We start from the raw sequence: 17147 nt of genomic DNA, 5'->3' as shown, positions 1-17147 counted from the left end.
CCAGTTATAATCCTAGAAGCGAGATATTCTCACTAGCAAGATCTCTCCACTTCACAATTGCACAGTTATTTCATGTTGATGGGTGAATAAAACATTTCATATCCTGAAGAGCAACAAGAGCCAGCCAAGAAAACACAAGTCATTTTATACAAAGTGGTCCAGGGTAAGGGATGCACAAAATCTGAAGTACAAGCCTCCAGAAGACAGAGGAAACAGTCAGCTGGCTCCAATTAACACTTCACCTTTATCACTTGCTAAAGTATTTCCTTATGGGCTGAGAACCACCCCTTATTCATGCCTCTGCTGACTCACAGGAGTAGCAATCAGACTTTAAAGGGTGGTGTTCTTTCATATACACAAATTGCCGTGAATCCACTGAGGGCAAGGCCATGAATGATTTGACAACACATCTGGTTCTATGCCAGAATATCCACTAAAAAAAATAAATACAGGATGCACATTTCTAGGAGCTTGTACTTCCATTATAGCATTATTGTTCCAGGTAGTAGAATGTGCTACAAAAACAGCAAAATCAACTGAGATAATCCATACTGTCCACCTTGCTTTCCCCTCACTCAGCTCACATGGCATAATTTGCCAAGCTTATCTGCCTCGGTGCCAGCCTTTAGTGCAAGCACACTAATATTTATGTGTTGTTAGGAACTGCTACAGAACGCTGCCGTGCACTCGGGCCAAGTCACTAAGGCTACAGATTGTGAGGAAACCTAATGGAAGAAGTCTATCAAATAATGCTGCCCTTTCCTTAAACATCAGCTGGAGCCGATGGATATAAAGCTAAATACATGTAAATTGACACTGTGTGAATTAGCTGATACACATAAAGATAATTAAGTGAAGGAAAAGGTGAAAAGGCACATAGCATTTCATGCTGGGTCACCCTGCCAGGTGGCCAGCCAGAATTAAGCACTGAACAGCAGCTTCTGTTTTTAGCCAAGAGCTGGGTACAGGGCATGCAGACCTGAAGCCTTCCCTTCTGCCCCAAAAGACCGCGTTCCCCTGCTCAGTGCTCACTTCCCAGCCTGAGCACACGCCTCTGGCACTGCCAATCCTGCCTGCGTGCCGGCCAGATGCTTTGTTCTGCAGCTTCTCGTCAGATAATTTTAATTAAACCATCATTACAGATGACATATGTTCACCATTCCCCTTCTATCCCACACACTATCTGTACACACCAATAATTGCTTGCATTCCAGTTTCTAAATAGCTGCAGTGTGTACACAATCACAGGCATGTTTGTCACCTATAGCAATTTGAAATGATTACGAGCATTGGAAATTATGCTGAAGCTGAATTGGAAAACTTGAACACTTGCCTATTAAATGGCTCTATGCATCATAATGCACAAGAATTACCTAGCAGATGAACAATGCACAACCAGCACTGCAGTAGAAATCTGCATCCGATGAAAAATTCCTATCATCCAGGCTGCCTCTTCCACGAGAGGGGTTTGTGTGTGTGTGGAGGGGATTGTTTGCTTTCAAAAAACCTCGTGCACTGCCTGCAGAAAATAAAATAGCAAAATTAACCCTGCCCATCTGACAAATGTGTCATGGGGAACGTCTCATGGGACGATTACAAAACCACGCTAACAGACATGTCACAGCACACGTGACTACTGGACTCATTTACCCAAACCGCTTTTAAATAACTCAAGCAGCTTCACTGTTCACCCTGTAACAAAAAGCAGCAAGCAGCCGCACAGGGCTCTCTAAACAAAGAGCTGAATGCAGACATCTCTGTCCAGGCACGTCTCTATCAAGGAAAGGCTTGAGATAAATGCAGAGAATACAAACATGCTATGGATTTCAGGCTGAAAGTTACATCTCTCAATTACCTATCTGCTCATGACCACATCTCCAGAACTGAAATCATCTCCCTCTCCATAAGTGTCCAGCCTTGCTCTCTACATAGTTTGTTTTGCAATGCCTGCCCCTCCAATCCTTCCCAAGCATTCATATTTATCAACTGCTGTGCTACATCAAACCAGCAGCAAAGCTTATTTCTTTGCAATAACTTATTAGACGACTTATCTGGACTAATCTCAGCATGTTAGTAGTCAATAAATCTGTAAACACAAGTCACTCTACTTCCCTATTGTCTTTCAGACTCGATAATCACCTCCTGCCCTTACTCCAAACCTGCTGAACTGAGGAATGCAAGCTGAAGTTCAATTTCTTTTTCAATTTCTTTTCATTAAAGCACACACACACACCAGCATGCATTTGAACTAAAAGCTGCTGTCAAGGGGAGAGAAAAATGCCATTACTACTGGTGGATTTCTTGCATCAACAGATAATGCTTTTGAAATTTACTTGTCTCTTCCAAGTATAAAATACTGCCGAAGTCTCAATATTCATAAAGCCAAAAGAAATCGGGTTGGATACAATCCCAAAGTCAAGAGAAACCAACAAATGTAGGAAGACCCAACCTGCTGCTCATCAAGCAGACAGCTATCTCCCTGGGCACCCAAAGGAGGCTCCAACAAATGCTTCTCTAGCTCGATGGGGAACTGGGCAGCTGCAGCCCAGCAGCTGTAATTACAACTAAAGCCAGGGGTATTTTTACCTAGAGAAAAAAGAAAAAGCAAACTCATGCACATTGGAAGGTGATTGGCATGGATAACTCACAAGTCCACGGAGTTGCACACAATTTTCATATTAAATAGAAAAGTCACTCAAACCTTTATTATTTTTTTTTTCTGCTAAACAGAACCTTTTGAAATTTCTGACCATAGTTCTGCTGGAAAACGTGTTTTAGAAAATGGAAAGCCAGCATCAGCCATTTCAAAATTGGGAAAAAAATGGGAAAGCTTAGTCAAGCTTTTAGGTGTAAGTAAGTGAACCTTGGTATATTACCCTGGTATGCAATACAGTCATACAGTAAGCGTTATTTTTAATTATTTTCAAGTTAACAGGAAAACGTTTGCCAGTTCGATCCACAGAAAGTTGGTTATGAAAGTATTTCCCACTAGTACTGACAAAACACTCAGCCTAAACATGCTGTAACCGCCGTAAAAATGCGAATACTCTCGCAAAAAGAAAAAAAACAACTGAGATATTCAAACTATCTTAAAGAATAACTGTTTTTTTTTTTTTTTAAAAAAAAAAAAAACATCAAAAAACAATACATAAACCCAAACTATTCCAAACCACAAAAATCCCCCACTTCCCCCAAGCATAGATTTAATTGTAAAGGAGAAATACGATGCCATTCTTTCAGGACTGCTTCAGCACAGGATGTTTTCCCCTTGCAGTAACTTGAAGGTTGTGGAAGTTCCTGAAATAATTCAAAAACTACTGCAAAGAAGTTATTTATAACTTGCCCAGGGACAAAAGCTGCAAGTAGCACAGGAGTGTACTGAAAACTAGACTTAGGCTTCATTTTTCAAGTACTCTGTCCTAATAGCAGCCCCAGAAAGTGAACACATCTGCACAACCTGGTCAGATGCTTCAAGATGTCAACGCAAGCACCTCGTTTGGCCTGCCAGCCTCAGGTAGGTTCAGTGTAATGCAGCTGCTGCAATTCTCCATGAACAGCCAATGCTAAAATCACCTCTTGCTTTCTAAGATCACCTCCTGCTTTATATAAAATTCAACAGCCACCTGAGTTTCTAGCTCAAAAAAACTGTATGGAAATTAGATGACACTTCTACACTCCTGAAGCTTCTTACCTGACCAGGAACCCAAAGACTCCAAAAGCTACACTGTGGTCCTCCAACCCTGATTTACACAAGCTGTCTCAGCTTCAGGTGCTGGCTATACATTGTGCCCCAGGGACGTGCATCAGGAGCACTCCCAGCATCTCTGGTGGAAGCCCTCGAAAAGAAAGAAAAACACAAACCACCACCACTATACCCACAACCACCTTGAGGGTTGAGGTTTTAAGCTCATGTCATCTGCTGGGAAAAAAAAAAAAGGCTTCATAAGTTTTAAAAAGAAGTGCCAAAAAGACTGCTTATTTCAATACCTTTGAACTTCCCGCTGATTTTATTGGTTCCACAATTACAGTTTCCTAGTCCTAGACCGCTGGGTGCGTATTGCACTAAAGCAAATGTGACGAAAAAACGAGGCTGGTAAAACTGACTTAAAGGGATTTTATGCTCTGGAATTTAACACAAGTGTTATTGTAACTCCGAGCTTCCTTAGCACAGAAAGCTTCTCCTCAGCACAGTAAAAAAGAGCACAGGAGTGAAGAAAAACAGGATGTACCTTCTGACCCCAAAACCCATCAGGAGCTCACTAGCCTAGACACATAGGTAAGATAATTTGATGTGCACAGGAGCTTGCTTGAAATAAAGACACTGCAACCAGACTTGAATTGTGTATTTATTTATGTGTTAGATATAAGAGGGGTCCTCTGGATGCCAGCCCCCAGCATGCCCACTGTGGCACAAGGGCAATGAGCTTAGGAAGGTCCTACAACCAAACCAGCCACTTTGTAAGGAAAAACACACCATTACCCAACAAACTCATTGTACCCATGGCAGCAGTGGCAGGCTGAAAGAAGAGCACACTGAGCTTTGGTCTTACCAAGTCTAAAGACCAACCACTGCTCGGTGACAAACGCACGCTCTTGCTTCACACCAGTGCGTGGCCAGGACAGGCAAAGCACTGAGAGCCACGCGGCCAAGTGCAGGAGGAGGAACCCTAACCACAACTTGTGCAGCTCGAGAGGTAAAAAGGAAACTGAACCACACACCTGGGTTCACCAGAGAGCAAAGCCCAGTTGTGAATTTCACTTTCTGGCATCAGTGAACATTTACTAGAAGTCAAAATATTCAGGAAAAGCTATGACAGAGGTGGAAGTCAGCTGAAAAACCAACCACAAGCAGTAAGATTAAGGAAACTGCCTATTTTAAGTCACTGCTCTGTTAGGTATCTCTGGTCCTAAAAAAAAATGTAATAAAACCTGTTTTTTCAGAGACACCGTCAATCTTATCTTGTTACACGTGAAACATAGGACAAATCCACTCAAATGCCAGTGCTACCACCAGTACTCCTTTCAAAACAGTAGCACAGTGCCAGTTTTCAGAGCACGTACCTGTCCAGAACAAATGAAACTGTGAAAATATTTCAGGACAACCATTTTCTCATCTGAAACAAGACTCTCCTCACTCCTTCCCTCCCCCAAATACCACATGCAATCACAAGCAAAGCTAAAAAAGTGATTAAACAAGTCCAAGGACACATTGTGAACAGTTATTTACATATTCTGGAATGGCCACAACATTGCAAATTATTCTTTGAAGAACTGGGACTACCAGGAGGAACGCTGCCCATTTGGATGTTTGTAAAGGAACCACCTTGCAAATATTTCAGAAGGTACAAGCTCCGCCCAACCATTCTGTTTGCCACTTGAAGCTCCTTGAGCTCACATCCAACATTCAAGGCTTCTTAGTCAAGTATTTATTACAGGCCAATGCCCAAAATATACAGGATTTCATTTCTGTTCACTTGAACTGGCAAGATTCTGCCAGGAACCCTTGCACCAACCTCCCCTAAGGAGGGATCCTGTTGCCAGAGCTCTTTGTCATGCTGGTACGAGGTGATGGGCAAAGGGCAGCACGTGCAAACCAGGAAGGCCAGCAATACCCCTGATGAGCACAGCGACATCCCTAGCATTGTGCAATAAACTCAGATCAGGTCCAAACAGAAATGAATGTTTTATTTCAGCTATACACATTTTTACTACAGCTGCACAAGAAGCAGAGCATTTGGGGACAGGATCCGTACTGACTTGGAAGGAAACTAGAACCAAAGGAAGCTTGTTTTACATCTTACACTCACGGAGCCAGGACTGTGTACACTTTGGTAAATCCGCAGTACGCAGGAACCTGCTTCATGACCCAGTACTCAAGTTGAGCCCTCAGCTTGAGCTGCTTTCACGTGAATATAGTTATTTTGCCTTGTTCATACTTTATCCATACTGTTCATGGGCAACGTTAAGTCCATTAAAGCTAACGTTTCAACCTGGGGCCCTAAAAATACAGACCAGCATGCCTGCTTGAAACACACCACATTTCTTCTTTATTTGGGGATGGGAAGGGATTTGTTATCAGTCAATTCCTTACATACTTGGCAAGGGTAGAGGTTAAGGCAAGCTGTGATATATGTACTATGTAAGTACAGAGAAGAGGAGCCTAATCCCAACACCTTTTCTCAGAGGGGAGAGGGGATGCAAGGTTACTGCAGAAAACCTCGATGCATGTTGCCTATAACTCTAACAGAATTGCTAGGAGCTACCCAAAGAACAATTTCCTTCGGTGTGCTCAGTTCTTTTCTACTTCAGCTGAATAAAAGGAATCCTAGGTGAATGCCCACAATGTGCCCGCAAGCACATTAAAGACCTACAGAGATTTTACAACTATAATTAAGTTTGAACGACACAGTATACTAACACCACTAAAAGCACATAATCCACAAGCACAACGAAACCTCTGTTTTGATGGGAAAAAGCATATAAGCATAGGAGGGAGTTCACATAGCATCGCTTAACAATTACCTGGAGGAAAACTATAATTAGCAAAGCAACTAAACCCCCCTTCATTCTCGAGTCCCTGATTTTCAAGGCAGGTTTCTGCTCCCCTACCAAACCAAGCCCAGGAAAGCCGCCCTTCCTAGATGCTCGCTGAAGCTCTCGGGGCAGTAGCAATCCATTCTGTGTGGATACAGATGTGGGAAGGCAGTTTCATCACCTGCTTGCTGCCACCTACAAGGATGAACAGTCACCAGGACTTTAGGGAACTGGTCTGGGAATGCGTGTCTGTAGCAAGGGAGTTGAAGAAAAGGGCTAATGAAAATAACCCGTAGGCTTTACACTCTCCAGTTAAAAGTCAGCAGCAGCTCCTTGTTCCTTGCAGACCTTCTGCCTTGATATAAAATTAAAGGGACATCAGGGTTCCTTCAAAACCAGATCTTCACAGACAGGCTGAGATGAGGAGGGACCCCCGGGCCCACCTGCCCAGTCCCGCTCCAGCAGGGCCACCCCGAGCAGGGTGCCCAGCCCCAGGTCCCGGCACCTCCTGAAGCTCCCCAAGGAGGAGACCCCACAGATATTGATGCTTCCTAATATGTGACTACACCCTGCATCCAGAACGGTTTCAGAAATTTCAGATTAAAATTGCCCCCATAGACACTTTGGTAAAATGCACCCAAAGGGAAATTCTGTCCCTTAAGCAAAGCAGCCAGTACAGACAATCCTGGTGGCTGGCTGCTCTAGCTGAGTCTGTGTTACAGAAGATTCTGGAAAAATCATGAACAGCATTAAGAGTCCTACTCATCTACCCTGCAGGACCTAGTGCCAGAAGCCATGGTTTGAATGATGGGCAGTTCTGAAAGATGCAAGTAGAGCTGAGCGACAAACAGATCCGTACTTTAATCCTCACTGTCCCTGGAGATAAGACAATTCGTTTCTGCTGGCAAGCTGCAGGAATGGATAGGGCATTTGGCATTATAAATCACCGTTCCAGAGAACTAATAAAAAAATCTCCATTTTAATTTAGGCTCCGTTATAGTCCAGGATCCTCAAAATCCTTTCCAGAAAGTGCATTCACTGTGCAGGCTCTGGCTCTCCTCTGCACCCTGCACTGCTGACCTTTGAGCAGGGGGCTGCCTGGCAGCAGGAATTCCACGCGCATTCCTGGAGGATCCAGCCCGCGGGAATCAGACGGTGCCGTGCCAGCCACACACCACACCTGGCTAGCTTCAGCCTTTGTTCCTCCACTGCTCAGTTTGGAAACAGTTTAAGAGGGAGAAGAAATTCAGCAGCATGTTAAGTTTAAGCACGAGTGGTAATTCAGAGCTGAGAGGATAACAGAGCACAACTTGGGATGCTCTTCCACATGATTTCTAGGAAGTGTTTGTCCATTGTATCAGCATTGTTTGCTGGAGGAAGACGGCAGAGCCACAAGCCTTAAGATGTCTGCAGTGCCCCGTGATAAGCCCCTGCTTACCAGTAAGCCTCCTCCCTGCTTCAGGTTAAAAATAGGCAAATACGAAGGGCTGGAGGTTAGCAGGAATCAGAAGGCACACGCAGGTGTCTGCTGCTGCAGAGCTCACACAGACCCGGGAGGCAGGGCAGCCGTACCAACTGGCAGGCTCAGCCACCAAGCCCAGGCATACAGCAAACCACCAACACCATTTTGCTTCTGTGCTTCCCACCCATTATGCTCACAATAGCAGGAGATAAGAAGGGAATAGGAAAAGGGAAGGATTCCTGCAACCAAGCTTTCAGTACAACTCAACGCGACTGAGAAATTACCACCCCTACGCCAGCACAGCAAGAAGCAGGCCTGCTCACACGTCTTTGTACACCACCAGGGCTCCACACACAGATCCAATTATCTGATCTCAGCCTACTCTTTTTGGTAGAGCGTCATTCACAAATTTGGGGCCTGCAATCAAATTCCTAACAGCATTACCTTGAGTCACCCAGGAAGTTTTGCAGATATCTCAACTGGAAATCAAGAATCCCCCCCCCAGAGCTTCATGCCCTCACCCAGAGCCTGAAGCTTCTTCCTATGAGCTTCACTCCTCATTCACAGCAACATTATGAGCTCAAATACCATCAGCTGCAGAAAGCGCTGATTTTTCTTAACCTGAAAATATCTAGGGATTTCTGAGACATCAGATATGCTCAGACACTTAAGACTAAAAGTGAGTACTAAAGGTGTTTTGAAGGGGAGCTGCTTGCCTTCACCACTTTGCCCGTGCCCAAGCACAACTTCCTCACCAGGTCTGAAATACAGCGAGGTATTACTGATGGCTACTGAAACAAGGGTGTGAACGGCTGCCTGATTATCAGAAGCCTGTCCAATACAAGGCTGTAAATCAAGGGAACTTCACTGCCAACACAACAAAGCCAAACCATGTGTTCTCCTGAGGACAGCAGCTAGCTTCTCTTCATTAAAGCAAGCCATTCATTGATAAATTTAACAAGGACATTTTGGGTACTAGGGAACTGGCAGCCAGCACTGGAGGCGTACTGAAGACAACACACCGAGCATCCTTTATAATCAAAAATAGGATTATTTCATGGAAGGCACTTCTGGAAGTAATCCTGAAGCAGTAGTGTGAAAAAATCTCACTTGGTAACATACTCAGCTGAGTTACTTCAGCAGAAAAGGGCACTGCTTGGTGTCAGGCTAACCAAGTCCCACAAGGTGTGTCTTCAGCACTGGTATGCGTCTGTATGGCAGCACTCAGCTCGTTTCTCACACGAGGAAACAAGAAGAGTCCCTCAGCACTCACTCGTAGCACCGAAGTGCCATCAGAAGGTGCAGAGGCACCTTCCTGGTTTCGTGGGATATGGGGCAGGCGAGGGGAGAGAATGGGGGAAGAGCAGAGCAGCTGTGTCCTCCCAGTGCCAGCAGTGGAGCCAGGTAACCCGAAGGCACTGCTGGCTACACACTGACCTGCAGGCCGACAGAAGCTTTCAAGCGCTTTTGACCCAGTATCTCCAATGCCTGGGGAACTCCTCCTAAGTAATTCAAGGCCTGTCTTCAACTTCAGCCAAGGAGTTTTCTGCGGAGAGTATTCCCTGTGTACACAGCATCAGCAGATGTTCAACAGCAGCGGTTCAGTTTTAAGGACGTGTACCAGTCACTTGAAGTTCCAGAACCAACAGCACATTAGTACAACTTCTTCAACACAAGAAACACGAAGATTAAGGACTAGCAAAGCTTTAGGAACAGTTCACGGAAGGTTACGTATGGAAGAAAACACTCATACCTCTATTCACTCAATGTGGCACAACTGACACCTGCTCACCACATGTTATGAAGCCAAAAGGAGCTCAACAACCCAGAAAGCCAGTGGCCTGTGACAATGTACAGATGTGCCCACACGAGAAAGAAGGGGCACATGAACACATTTCAACAATTACAAGAGGAGCAGTGCCATACAAGCAGCTTTCCAAACAGAGTCACATCATTTATCAGTACACTTGACAACAAATGAAATCATACCTGTTTTAACATAAGTCTAATTGCTTAGTTTACCTGAAAATTAATTCTATTCAAAAGGTTGAAGCAGAATGTCTTTTTCAATAGCAAAAGCATTCCGAGATTCTCATTGCCCAGCACCTGGAGTCACAGAAGTCTAAAGCCAGTTCCAGAAACAGGGAGGATAAATTGCTCTCCCTTCTCAGCAAAATGACTCAAGCCAGACAGGCGGATTTGTCTCCCTGAAGCACTGCCACAGGACAGCAAGTCCTGGTTCCTTTTAGGTACCCAGTGAAAAGCAACACCCCCAGCTCCAAGGAATAAGGACTGAAGGTGGATGTCAGCATGGAAAATCATGGATTAGCTGGACAGGACTTACCTGTACTTATTTATTGTCTGCTTAAACAGTCCTTGGGGCTTCACACATCACAGGAGACTGACAACAAGGCTATCTATACAGAAAGGATCAGAAAGGTAACTAGAAGAAAAATATGATCTAGACTTTAAATCAGGAAGTATACCAAATTCACAAAGATGTAGGGCTGCCAAAGAAGAGGGGATAAGAGGATACACAGACCAAAATGGATCCCAGTGGCAGCCAGTACAGATCTGCCACAGAGGACTGTGAGAAGCAACAGCCTGAGCAAGGAAACCAGCAGCATGTTCCTGAGGATATCGCAGAACAGGTGGTTTTCAAGTCAAGTCAGGCTAGAAGGAAAAGCAGATTTCTCTCCAAGTCTTGCACACAATACCCTGAAAGTTGTGAAGAGCACTACAGATTTGAGCGTAACAGCTTCAATAATTAAAACTACAGAAGAGTTGAACCTTGCATGCTGCACGAGCACAAAGTGAGATTTTTCGCTGCAGAACTTGGAGATTGAGGCAGAAGAGCTGTTGCCTTGCCAACATAAATATTTCTGTATCACTGAACAGAGGACCTTCTGAATTAGGATGTTGCATAAGGAACAGTTAGGTCAACATCACAGTTTCCCAGGCAGCCTGTCCGTGATACAAATGCAGTCACAGTCCTGGAAGAGCAGAAGATGGTTGGGGCAGTATGTAATTCTGACGCTCATCCCAAAGAAGGCTTCAGCTTTCAAGAACTGAAGGGAGAGCATCATCTTTGCAAAAATGCTCCATAATAGCAGCACTAGAGGTGCTGGGGGCCTCTGTTCTGACAGGGATCAATCTGAGAAAAAGCGCCACTTTATAGTGACAGTAAGCACTAATGCAACTGCACGCCAAGACGAGGATGAAACAATATTTGGGTTTTCAGACCCCCAAAACGTATGCACCCACTGCAGGAAGCAGAGCAACCGAGAGAGGACTGCATGCAGCTTGCTAGAGGTGTTGCACATCCTTACAGCTACAACCGCACTGACTGCTTTAGCACCTGCTTTGCAAAACAGTTGTCCCTCGTGTCTTAATCACAGGCACTGCCATTAAGTCACTGCTCCCATGGGAATATGCAGGGGAAAAAAATCACACCATGGTATTACAGGATCTTCTCCTCAAAACACACGCACGTGTATGTACACATTAAGCCCAACACAAGCCAAACAGTGGTTTTGGAAACTGTATTCTGTGGCAAACCAGCCAGAGAAACCTATTGACAAATGCATACAGACAAATAAAGTAAATAAATAAATAAATACAACCTGGACATGCCAGGAGCTGGCAGCAGTCAGCACAATATTTTAGCTCCCCTTCAAATCTGAGTTGCAAAGACTAGTGTTTAAAATGCTAACACCGGGAGAGGAATAACTACACAACTCTTTCCAACAATCTTTCAGATTATTTAAGCACCTGCAGGGTTGAAATCAACTTCACCAAGTCCAGATGTTGAGAGGACGCATTTACCACTTCATCCAAAACCAAAACCTTGTTTGAGCAACTAGAACTGACAGACAAATTTTGATTTCACGAATTATTTAACTTGTTAGTTCCTTCTCTATAAGCTAGTGGAAAATAAGGTCACAGGTAAAAGGTCCCAGTTCATTTGCAAATAATACCCCCCATGTTTGTTAGATACAACCCTGCGTACCATCCAGGTGGAATACTTATAATCAGGAGTCACACAGATAACGCACCTACCCCAGAAATGCCAATTACTGTAGCTGACATCAGGGCCAAACCCCATGGGAGAGTCCTCATAAAGACTTCTCTACACTGCCTTTGTACTCTTAGACATTTACCCTGCACTCCAACTTCAGACAAGTGACCTTTGCAGCTTTGTCTGAGCAACCTCAAAGACCAGAAGCCAAAACAAATAATATCCATGAAGACACCATTAAACTTAAGAGAAATCACCCATGAATATTCCTTCAAATTAGACTGATCAGGACTAGCACAACTCGTAACCCGGGCAGAAATCAGCCCTCACACCCAGCACACTGCTCCAGGTCCCTGAGCAACCTCCACAGCTGACAGCTCTTGTTGCACAGCGAGCCAGCCTGAGCTACAAGCCAAGGCTCGCTCGCTTTCTGGTTCCACCGCACTGTAAAAACCTGGAGCTGTAAATGAAGATGAACCCCCAGTGAGAGCCTCGTGCAGGGGTGAGGTTACACAGGTTGCAGGAGGCACGCAGAGCCAGCCAGGGCTCAGCCCCACTTGCCTCCTCATCGCCTCGACAAATCCCAAGGGCCACTGTTTAAGTTTTATTAACGTATTCTGAAGTTAACAGAAGTCATACAAAGCTGTAGTGTGCTGTGTGCTTATTGTTTTTATGCTATCTGTTGCTTGTTTTGTTGTAAGAAAACAGTTGGTGCTGTTTTGTCAATAACGCAGAAGTCTGTCAAACACTGTCATTACAAACCAGCCTGGAACATGAAAACCATCAAATGCTCCATTTCAACAATTCCATCGAGATAAGAGCTTGATATTGCACGCTGCTCATGAACAGCATAGATTACTGTTTCTCAAGTTCAATATACTGACATTTCTTTTTCCTCAGACATGAAAAAGCCCATTCTGTTTTTTTTGGCAGAAGCCGCCTTTTGCTGTGTGTTTACTGCAGTTGCCTAGGGGAAATCCTAACACCAATTATCAAAAGCAACACTATTACATTAACAGTCTGCATTAACAACGGCTTTTTTTTTTTTTTTAACCCTGTGTGGCTCCAAGTGAACACAAATACACACGCATTTGAAATAGAGCTGCACTCACTCTCCACTTTCCAAGTATCTATTTCTAAGATTATAACCATGCCAAACAAAACACTAGCTACACGCTCTTGCAGCACCCTATTTCACAAATCATTTGGCAACCTAATAGCTGTACTTCAGTAATCAGTATTAAATTGCTAATGGTCATCAGCACAGTAGTATCGAGACTAGCTCTGGCTGCAGAGCAGAGCCAAGCCATCACTCATAACTCACGCGTCATTCCTCCGCGTTGACCTAAGAGGCTGAGATCTGAACACAACCCTAACGAGCTGAGGTTCTGTGCACACAGCACAGTGCTTTCAAACTCTGTTTTGCCAAGTACAGCAGCTGAGATTTGGTTCAACATCTGGTACAAGCGATTCCATCTTTCTTGTGCAACAGAACTGCTAAATCCAGTAACAAACTGCTAATGGTTGAACTAGCAAAGCTGAAGTTCTCCTCTATAAGCAGTATCCTTGAGCAACTTCAACCTTTCCTTGGGTCTCAGAAGAGCCCACATGCTGTTCCACAGGCACAATCCGCTTCGGAAAAATAAATGCTTCTTTAGTTAACAGTTCTGGGTTAACCTCATCTTTCCTGTCACACTGAGCAGCATCAAACTCAGAGCAAGTAATTAAGGGCAAGGTATAAGATGATCACACTTTGCATGCCCTTTTCTTTGTGCAAATTCTGTTTTAGTCACCTCCACATCAGCTTCACTACATCAACACAATGCACTTATCAACACTGGTAAGCCAAGCAATAGGCAGATTTCTGGCAAAATAGCTATATGCTAATGTAATTTATGGAGTTTCGTTATGAGGGAGGGGAGATAAATGCCTCCACAATGATTTTACATAAGTATTCAGTGATATATCACAAGAAAGTTATCCATTACTGTCATTAGGTGCTTAACTGCCAAGTTAATATAGAGCAACATGAAAATTCTACATTTCTTTTTAATTTTAACGGAGAGACCATGACTGCTAGCATCTGGCATACACTTTAATATTGTGCAAGCATTAATCCATCTCATTCTTTAATTCAGCCAGTGACCTTAATACCACTTCAGTTCTTAATCATCTGGCTGTATCAGTGCAGCTGGCATTCATTTTGCTTGACACGGGACTGCCCAATAAATAATAATGAAAAACCCTCTTAGCCAATGCTCAACAATGCTTAGCCCAACTGCAATCCCTTTACCTACTGGATTTTCTTTTCACAGTGTCTAGACAACACTCTTTCACAGCAACCAAACCAGCCAGAAGACTGAGTCCATTACAGAGCCTCCCCAGTGCTGAAAGACCGCAGACTCGTACCAGCACATCACCAAAACCTCCAAATCCAACATGGGACACCAAAAGGAGCCAATTCCAGCACAGTGGCAGCACGTCGCCCAAATTCAAGTGACCCAAAGCTTAACCTGCTCATCCACACGAGTCTACGCAGCGTAACAGCATAAAAACCTATCAGGGTAGCAAGCAAGAGACAACGCAGAACTAGCAAGGATTCCCAGGTGAAGCTTTGCACAAAAACAGAACTCCCACAGATCACTTCAGCTTCCTTCTGCTTCCCACCACTATGAACTGTGGAGAATTTGAGATGAAAGCTTAAATCTAACTCCTCTAAAATATCACCGAAAATCAAAAGAGCAGTTTATAATTTTATAAGCCACTTTTTTTTCTTTAATCTACAATCCTGATCCACAAAGCTGCTTAATACATCCTCAAGAGGTGTTATTTGAAATTGTCTGAAAACAAACACAAAAAGAGAGGACCACCAAGAGGAACCTGCTGTTCTAAAGCAACCACGGTGCCGTCCTGCTCCTCCAGAGCAGCACCGATAATTTCCCAGATTCTGAGAAACAATCCTGAAAACTTCAAAGGGAAAAAATGTTTAGATAAACAAAATTTCCCTTGACCAATTCCTCCAAGTAGTGTTAAGGAGGAGGTAAGGGTGGAGTGAATATGTATTTCTTGATTCCATCTACAGGTTGAATACCATGACAAAGACCACTACAATAGGGACTGGTGAACTTCCAACAAAAACTTATTGATATTTTAGATGGAAAAACATACCCTTCATTTCCATTACCTTGGGCAGCATCTTTAACGCCATGTTCCTCAAGAAAGACCAGCTCAAACCTTCACAGCAGCTGGCACGCAGTGCTATCAGCAGCCGCTTGCTGTGCTCCTGCTACAAGGAGGTGTTGGAACCACCTCTTCCAGCCGCCTGCTACCACCACCCAAAACCTCAGTTAGCTTACGCTGAGCTTCAGGCCAGCGATACCATGGCAAGTGGGTTTGAAAGGATGCAAAGAACATGCCCAAAGACAGTTTACTGACCACATCAAGAATAATTCCTTCCAAATCAACCTTCTCCCACATCACAGCACCAAGAAGCACACGTCCGATTAATTATTCTTCCCTCTTCCTTTAAAAATTCCGGGACTTCAGCTTGTTCAGAATTGCATTACATGACTACGATAATTAGGAACAGATTTTCAATGTACATCATACGGGCTGATACTGGGATATCTGGGTGATTATTTCAAGTTGAAAACGTCAAAGCCATGTTTTTAAACTTGTACTTTCCCTACAGACCTCAGGCAGGCATTGCACAGGAAGTACAAAGGACTTGCGCACAGCACCAAATATGTTTAATACCAATGTCACATGGGAAGCAAGTTTGATGTTTTTTTTTTTATTATTATTATTATTATTTTTTTTTTTTTTTTACAACTGGTTACGCAGGCAAAAAAACATTTAAGTAAGGGTTTCAAACATTTAAGTAAGGGTTTCTCCCATACCTCCATCATTACTCTAAAATCTAGGCATGGGATTATCAAGAGCATACCAATTTCATCTCACCTAAAAGAAGCCAAATTGTCAACACACAAGTCTTGGCTGAACAGCAGCTCATTCCAATCTTAAAATACTAAAATACATTTGGCATGCTCATCATAACATGTCATGAAACTTTTTCTCTTAAGAAGCAAGAGGGGAAATTAAGGACAAAAATTTCAACTTAAGCTTTCTGGAAGGGCACCAACAAGCGACAGCCGAAATCTTGCACAGAGGCTGTGCGTAGGATTTTGCCTTGAAAGGCAGGACGGCTCGCTGCACTTTTGCGGAAGCCGCGCTTCTCTGGATAAAAGAAAAGGAGAAAGTGGCCAAAGATACTGGGCTGACAGGAGACCTGCTAATCTCTACCAGAAGCCTGCAACACAGCTACCAGCACATAACCACACCGCTGTCCCCAGGACACGTGCTTTTTGGAAAACGCGACTGAAAGCTTCCTTGGGCCAGATAAACCTGAAACCAGCACGTCCACACAAGCATCTCTGGAACATCTTCATGCTGCAGATCGGTGGTTACTGATTAACTCAAGTCTTCAGCTTATCCCAGGCTGCAAAGGCTGTGCTCCACACATATACGGTCATATACCATTAAAACAGAGTAACAGCTTAAGCATATTGGCGCAGGGCAGGCATAAATAGTCATATGAAGCAACTCTCTGTTGTGGTTACCTCAGGCTTTAACCAAGGTCAGACCACAATTTCCGCCAAGATTATTATAAACCCACATGAAGGCCTCTACATCAATAAAATATTACAATCCTCAGTTACTAGCTCTACATATTCAGCTCTGCTCCTTGTACCTCAAACTCAGGGCATTCTCTTTGCACAACTTCTGGCTGGTGGAGCCGCAGCAGGCTGGTGGTGATGCGGGGAAGCTCCCCTGCTACCGCTTCCTCACTACAAACCACCCTGGCTGCTTTCTGCAAAATCCACTGCTGGACCTGTGGTTCATGGAAAGCTCAGGTATTTTTCGTTGAGGACTTGGTTTTTACAACAGCAGCAACTTACAAATTAGCACTTAGTGCTCAACAGGTTAGCATAATTACGAGGCAAACGTTTGATCCCCGATACCTTATGGAGAAGCACAGCCAGGGAGAAAGCACACGCGCCGTTCCTATGTCAAAGCCCGTAACCAGCATTTCTGGTTTGACACGTCCCAGCCAACACCACCACGAGCCTTTCA

General features: G+C 44.0%; 1 protein-coding gene across 13 annotated transcripts in view; it reads right to left on the bottom strand.

Annotated features, from left to right (window-relative positions):
• The window catches only part of AGAP1 (ArfGAP with GTPase domain, ankyrin repeat and PH domain 1), a 347733-nt gene that overhangs the window by 261656 nt on the left and 68930 nt on the right, over positions 1-17147 (bottom strand). The gene's annotated exons all lie outside the window — the stretch shown is intronic.

This window comes from Anas acuta, chromosome 6 (genome assembly GCF_963932015.1).
Source record: "Anas acuta chromosome 6, bAnaAcu1.1, whole genome shotgun sequence".
Taxonomy (NCBI): domain Eukaryota; kingdom Metazoa; phylum Chordata; class Aves; order Anseriformes; family Anatidae; genus Anas; species Anas acuta.
The sequence above is the reverse complement of the archived record's forward strand: the minus strand, read 5'-3'. Positions and strand labels throughout refer to the sequence as shown.